A 7,157-nucleotide genomic window follows, 5' to 3' on the forward strand; every position below is an offset into this window, starting at 1 on the left:
TGTCCCACTGCCAAAGCGTACTAACATTAGCAGCCTCAACGACTACCGACCAGTTGCTCTAACACCTGTTATAATGAAGTGCTTTGAGAAACTGGTCCGACGTCACATCATGTCCTGCCTGCCACCCACACTCGACCCGCTCCAGTTCGCATACAGAGCTAACAGATCAACTGAAGACGCCATTATTACAACGCTCCACACCACCATATCTCACCTGGAAGTGCAGGGCCGTTACGCCAGGCTGCTCTTTGTTGACTTTAGCTCTGCTTTCAATATGATACTCCCGGACAGACTAATAGTTAAACTGCTGGAAATCGGACTTCCTTCTACCATCTGCCGCTGGATCAGAGACTTCCTGTCAGACTGTGTACAGAGAGTTAGAGTGGGGCCTCATCTTTCCTCAGCCCTCAGCCTCAACACCGGCTCTCCACAAGGCTGTGTACTGAGTCCCCTACTGTACACTCTGTACACACATGACTGTGTTAGTACCCACCCAGACAACGCAGTCATCAAGTTTGCAGATGATACCACCGTGGTGGGGCTCATCTCAGGGGGAGATGAGACGGCGTACAGAGCTGAAGTTCAGAGGCTGTCAGATTGGTGTGTAGATAACAACCTGGACCTCAAAACCACCAAGACAAAAGAACTGGTAGTTAACTTCAGAAGGAGGAAGTCCGAGCTGCAGCCTGTCAGCATCAACGGGGAGTGCGTGGAAAGGGTCTCCAGTTTCAAGTTTCTGGGTGTGCACATAGACACAGACCTCCAATGGAGCTCTAACACCTCTGCGGTCTTAAAGAAGGCCCAACAGCGTCTCCACTTTCTGAGAATCCTCAGAAAAATGGACCTGAAGAAGGAGCTGCTGACCGTCTTCTACCGCTGCTCCATTGAAAGTGTGCTGACATATTGCATCGGTGTGTGGTTCTCCAGCTGCACCACAGCACACAGAAAGGCACTCCAGAGGGTCATCAATATGGCCCAAAAAATCATTGGAGATCCTCTTCCCTCCCTGAAGGACCTGTACAGCACTCGCTGTCTCAAGAGGGCGTGCAGCATCCTACGAGACTGTACACACCCAGGACACCGGGTGTTTAAGCTGCTGCCGTCTGGCAGGAGGTTCAGGCTGCTGAGGTCCCGAACAAACAGACTCAAGGACAGCTTTTACAACAGGGCAACAGCCCTGATCAATGCAAATAGCTGACCTGATTGGCTACCTGCCTGGACTTTTTTAGGGGAGGTAACAATGTTTAAAACAATAACAATAATAATATTTATATTTATAACAAGGTGCAATAATAATTAATGTGCAATAATAACAGTGTGCAATACACATAACACTTATTCTTCTTTTTTATTTCTAAGTTAATATACTGTGTTGTGTTGTTTGTGTTGCGTTGTGATGTGTCATATCGTGTCGTGTTGTGTTGTATGTAGTGCCGACGTAGGACAGTTTTTCCAATTTCATTGTACTACTGTACTATGTATGACTGTGCAATGACAATAAAGAATTATCTTATCTTATCTTATGTTTGGGACCTAGGGCTAGAGTTGCTCATGAACTGGTGAAATAAAAACACATTAGTGTTATTAGTGTATTTGTTTTTGATTTAGAACATCCTCGCTGCTTCCATGACTCCCAGTATCTCACAGACTGGTTCACCAAAGATCTGACCCATGATTCACTTCCTTAAACCACTGAGTCAGGTACTGAAGCAGTGACACACCAAATGGAGCTGGGACATGACTGATCGCGTGCCTTGCTCGTCTAGACAAACCAGGCCTTGGCACAGTGTTTCTGAGTGTGTATTATGTTACTGACAGTGTGCCAGAGCGTCACCATGACCAGCACTAGCCTGTAACACTGTAAGGAACCTCAGAGTAGTCCAGCGTGCATATTAAAGCACTGTATAGGACTGCTTTGTTCCATTTTTGCAGTATCTCTAAGATTAGAAACATCCTGTCTTGGAATGATTGTTTCACAAACAACAAAAAGCTTTTTGTGCTGACTGCAGTTAGCTCCGAGGTTCTCAAAGTCTTTGTCAGCAGGTGGATATAAGCGTAGGTACTGTACTGCCTGCTTTGGTTATTCATATTTTAGCACATCTTTGCTCATCCTCTGGTTTGTGCTTCAGTGAGTTCAGGGCTTCCCAGTGCTTCATAATGTTGTCTGTTCGTATCCACGTTTGTATTTCAGGTGTTGACGCCACCTGTAAGTTCTATTAAAAGATCCGGGCTCCTCCAAGCAGCCTGTGCTACTGCAGAAGCTCCACTCTTTATTAATCCCAGAGGAAATCATGCTGTCACAGTAAGAACAGTAAACATCCCAGTATATTACACAAGTATGTATGCTGACATTGAGGTGCCCCTCTTATCAAACTGTACTTTATTTCCTCTGCAGAGGTATTAGAGGGTGTCGGTACAGAGATATCCACGGGCAGGGATGATTTCCGGTGTTGTTCAGTGGTGCATCATGGGTAATCTCAGTCTCCCACAGAGTGTGCTCCTGTGACTGGCCAGCACGTCATGGAGTGGGTGGGAGGTATTGTCCAGCATTGCCTTTATCTTGGACAACATCCGCCTCTCAGACACCACCCTAGGGGAGTCCAGCTCCGTCCTCACTACGTTACTGGTCTTGTGGATCAGTTTATACACAACTCTTAACCTGCTGTCCCAGCATGCAACAAGATGGCACTGACCACAGCAGACTCATAGAAAATCCTGAGCGTTGTTGGACAGATGTTAAAAAACCTCAGCCGCCTCAACAAATGCTGACAGCAGAGTGAGCCGGTGGATGGAGCAGTTTAGAATAGAATAGAATAGAATAGAATTCAACTTTATTGTCATTGCACATGTCACAGGTACAGGGCAACGAAATGCAGTTTGCATCCATCCAGAAAGTGCTTTAGTCGTGATATAGATATATTACAATATAAATTAGCAATAATAGAGATGTGTAAGTATATTACAGAAATGGGTCTATTATGGTATGTTATAATGTACACAGTGTGAAGTATGTTATGAATATTCTATAACTATAAGTATGTACAGGCTGTAGTGAGTACAAGCTATGTACAGGCTATGAACAGGATATAAATATGAAATAAAAACTATACAGAAATCTGAGATATACAGTTATACAGAATGTGAACTATGTAAGTTATAAACAGTTGTGGGATTAAAAATTATCGTATGTACAGAATGATTATCTACACAGAACTATACAGTAGTGGTAAAGTGCTAGTGGTTGTGGGTGTGTGTATGTTCAGTCCATGAGTTTAACGTGGGTCAGATGTCAGGAGGCAGAGTTCAGGAGTCTGACAGCTGTGGGGAAGAAGCTGTTCCAGGATGCTCTCGATGGTGCAGCGATAGAAGTTCACCAGGATGTCTGAGGACAGGTGGTTCTTCCTCAGAGTCCTCAGGAAGAAGAGGCGCTGGTGAGCCTTCTTGACCAGCTTGGAGCAGTTGGTCGTCCAGATGAGATCCTCGGAGATGTGGACTCCCAGGAACTTGAAGCTGCTCACACGCTCCACAGCCGTCCCCTTAATGTGGATGGGTGGATGTGGGTCAGCATTCCTCCTGTAGTCCACGATGAGCTCCTTGGTCTTCTCGGTGTTAAGCAGCAGGTTGTTTGTGTCGCACCACTCAGCCAGACGATCCACCTCCTCCCTGTAGGCGGCCTCATCGTTGTCGCTGATGAGGCCAATCACCGTGGTGTCATCTGCAAACTTAATGATGGTGTTGGAACCATCAGCAGGTCTGCAGTCGTGGGTGAAGTAGAGGAAAGGGCTCATCACACAGCCTTGTGGTACACCGGTGTTCATTGTGATTGTAGATGAGCAGCGGTTATCCAGCCGGACATGTTGGGGGCGGTTGGTCAGGAAGTTCAGTAACCATTTGCAGATGAGGGAACTGATGCTCAGGTCTGTCAGTTTCCTGATGAGTTGTGAGGGGTGGATTGTATTGAACACTGAACTGAAGTCTATAAACAGCATTCTGGCGTAGGTGTTGTTGTTGTCCAGGTGTGAGAGGACAGAGTGCAGTGCGATGGAGACTGCATCCTCTGTGCTCCTGTTCTGGCGGTATGCAAATTGGTGGGGTCCAGGGTGGGGGAGACAGGATTTGAAGTGTGCTAAGACCAGCTGCTCTAAGCACTTAGTGATGATGGGGGTGAGGGCTACTGGGCGGTAGTCATTGAGGCTAGATGGGTTGGAGTTTTTGGGTATCGGGACGATGGAGGTGGATTTGAAGCAGGCCGGTACCACAGCGTGGGCCAAGGACAGGTTGAATATGTCTGTGAGCACTCCTGCAAGCTCCCCAGAACACGCTCTGAGAACACGCCCAGGGATACCATCAGGACCTGCAGCCTTGTGGACATTGATCCTGCTCAGCACCGCTCCTACATCAGTGGGGGAGAGAGTCAGAGGTTGGTGGTCTGGCGTCATGTCTGTTTTGGTTGTGGTCGTGGGGTTCCCTCGCTCAAAACGAGCATAAAAGTTGTTGAGCTCGTTGAGGAAGGAGGCATCAGAGGATGTGGGGGAGGGTTTGGTGGTCCTGTAGTCTGTAATGGTCTGGAGTCCTTGCCACATGCGTCGGGGTTGGAGTTGGAGAAGTGTTCTTCTACCTTCTTTTGTAATGGTGTTTGGCTTTTTGATGCCCTTCTTTAGATTAGCCCTGGCTGTACTGTAGGCGTGTGCATCTCCTGACCTAAAGGCGGTGTTGCGGGCCTTCAGGAGGAGACGAACATCCCGGTTCATCCAAGGCTTCTGGTTGGAGTACATGGTGATCCGTTTCTGGGTGGTGACACTGTCTGTGGTTTCGGAGATGTAATCCAGTACAGATGAGGCGTACTGGTCCAGGTCTGTGTGGGTGAACATATTCCAGTCTGTGTTTTTAAATCTGTCCTGGAGCACTGTCCTGTCCTGGAGCAGTTTAAGGATCTCATCAGTCCCACAGTCAGCGCTTCTTATACTGAAGTCTGAGGAGGAGGGAGACAACTCAGCGCTGACTAAATGAACGTCAGGACGCAGCTTAAATGGCAGACAGCTGATTGTCAGATGATGCCTGTGCTTGATTGATTCAGGTGTGTCCAGGAGAATCTGAGCTCCCAGGAGGATCCTGTCTCTGTGAAGTAGGTCACCACACCCACAGACAGACAGGGAAAACAAAGGGCAGAGACAGAAACGGTGGAGATGCACAGGAGGAGTCACACCATTCCCTGAAGACCCCTTTGAACTTTTAGTGTAGACCTTAGAAGGGTCCAGAATCCTATTATAGTTGTAGTCTGCCACCTCTCTGTCTTATTAGACTCCTCTGAGTGTTGGACGTGCACAGCAGAAGCTGTCTGCAGTCCCAGCCGGACCACCTGCAGTACAAATGGACCAGTGCTGCCACGCACACCTTCAAGGTCAAGTGTACTTATATAGCACAACAGGCCATGCTGCACAGCGTGCTTATCAATGTAAAATGCCACTAAAATAAACAAAATGCACAACAATGATGCAGTAAAATATAGAAACATAAGTCATTAAAAACAACCTCCCACAGAGACGGCTCTGTCACCACCACACTTATGTTTAGTCTGTGGAATCGTTAAGGTTAGCTTATGGTTGTTTCACAGCTCAGACAGGTGACAAGGTTAACTGATTTAAAAACAAAAAGTCCAATTTTAAAAATAGACCCTGTAAGGAACAGGGAGGTAGCGCAGAGAGGCTCACCTGACTACACAATAAGAGCACCGTCAGCGTGTTTGTTAACAGAGTTACCAACAAAGCTAACTAACTAAACAGGCTGGTCCTTTGGTTAAATTCCCTTTGTGAACTAACAACATTCCTGGTTCTTGTGTCTACTGTGTGCCTTTGCTGGTTATAGGAGTGCTTTCAGCCTGTCATATTCAGCCACCTCCACAGGACGCTGGGTAACTCTGCACTCGCCTGCCTGCTCACCCTCCAACAGCTCCTTCTTCCAGTGTCAGTCTCAGTGCTCCCTTTTCACTGGTGCAATATCCACCAGTGGATGTGGATTACTGGACTCATTCTCTTCTTCTCCTTTGCCAAGACCACATCCTTTCACTGATCTGTGCCGCATCCTGGCAAACATTATCCCGTGTGAGTGTACGATAAAGAACGTTGAATTAGGTCCTGCTGTTTGTCTCACCTGAGAGAGGAGCATCTTTGCTAGCTCAAACATCGAGAATAAGACACTAGATTGGTTAACAATGATCACCTCAGGTGCTGTTCAGCAGGGTGCAAGTAGAAATGTGCTACTCTTAGATGAAGACAAAAGAAGAGGCAACAAGAGAGAAGGAAAGGCAGGCGTGTGGCAGTGAGGGACTGTTACAGGGAGAGAGCTGGCTGATGTGGTAAGAGACAGAAGAGAGCAAGCAAAGTTCAAACTGTTCTATCATGGTGTGGATGGGAAGTGAAGTAGGAGAAATCTTGAAGGAAGAGTATCTAAAATAGTCTGGTGGAGGTAAGTGTCAGACAGGATCATGACTGTGGAGCTGGAAATCAAAGGAGTGATGTTGAATGTCAGTGTGCATCTCCCAACAAGCAGGTGGAGGAAGCTCAGAGGATTAGTAACGAGGAAGTGAGGGCAGCTACGCTGTGCTAGTTCTGAAAGCTAATTCTTTTAGTTTGAGTTGACTAAATGTCTCAGTGTAAAGTTGATTCAGGCTGTGGTGTTTACTGGTGAGTCGCCTCACATGGTTTCAAATGTGACATGTGTCCATATGTGCACGGGAGCGTCTCTGCACAACAAGATCATCTCTACAACATTTTCATCCCGTTTTTAATCACAGACTAAAGTGCCAATACTTGATCAATTCTTCGTCAGGAAAAGGGTGGTTAATGAAAACTACGGCGAAATGATTTGTCAATGAAAGTAACAGCAGCTGTGAACAGAATGAAGAGTGGAAAAGCAGCTGTTCCAAATAACATACCTGTGCAGGTATGGAACTGTAGGACTCTTTAACCAGGCTGTTTGGTACATTATAGAGGAGTACTACTGCGAGGCTGATATGCAGAGGGGTAAAGTGGGTGGGCCGCACCATAAAGATGGCCTCTGTCCCTTAACTGGGTCGTGGACCACCAATTGATTATGTGCCTCACCACGCTGCAGGTGGCAGCGGATCATGTGAAAACTGTTTTGTTTTTTTTACGTGT

The sequence above is a fragment of the Oreochromis aureus genome, linkage group 5 (genome assembly GCF_013358895.1).
Source record: "Oreochromis aureus strain Israel breed Guangdong linkage group 5, ZZ_aureus, whole genome shotgun sequence".
Taxonomy (NCBI): domain Eukaryota; kingdom Metazoa; phylum Chordata; class Actinopteri; order Cichliformes; family Cichlidae; genus Oreochromis; species Oreochromis aureus.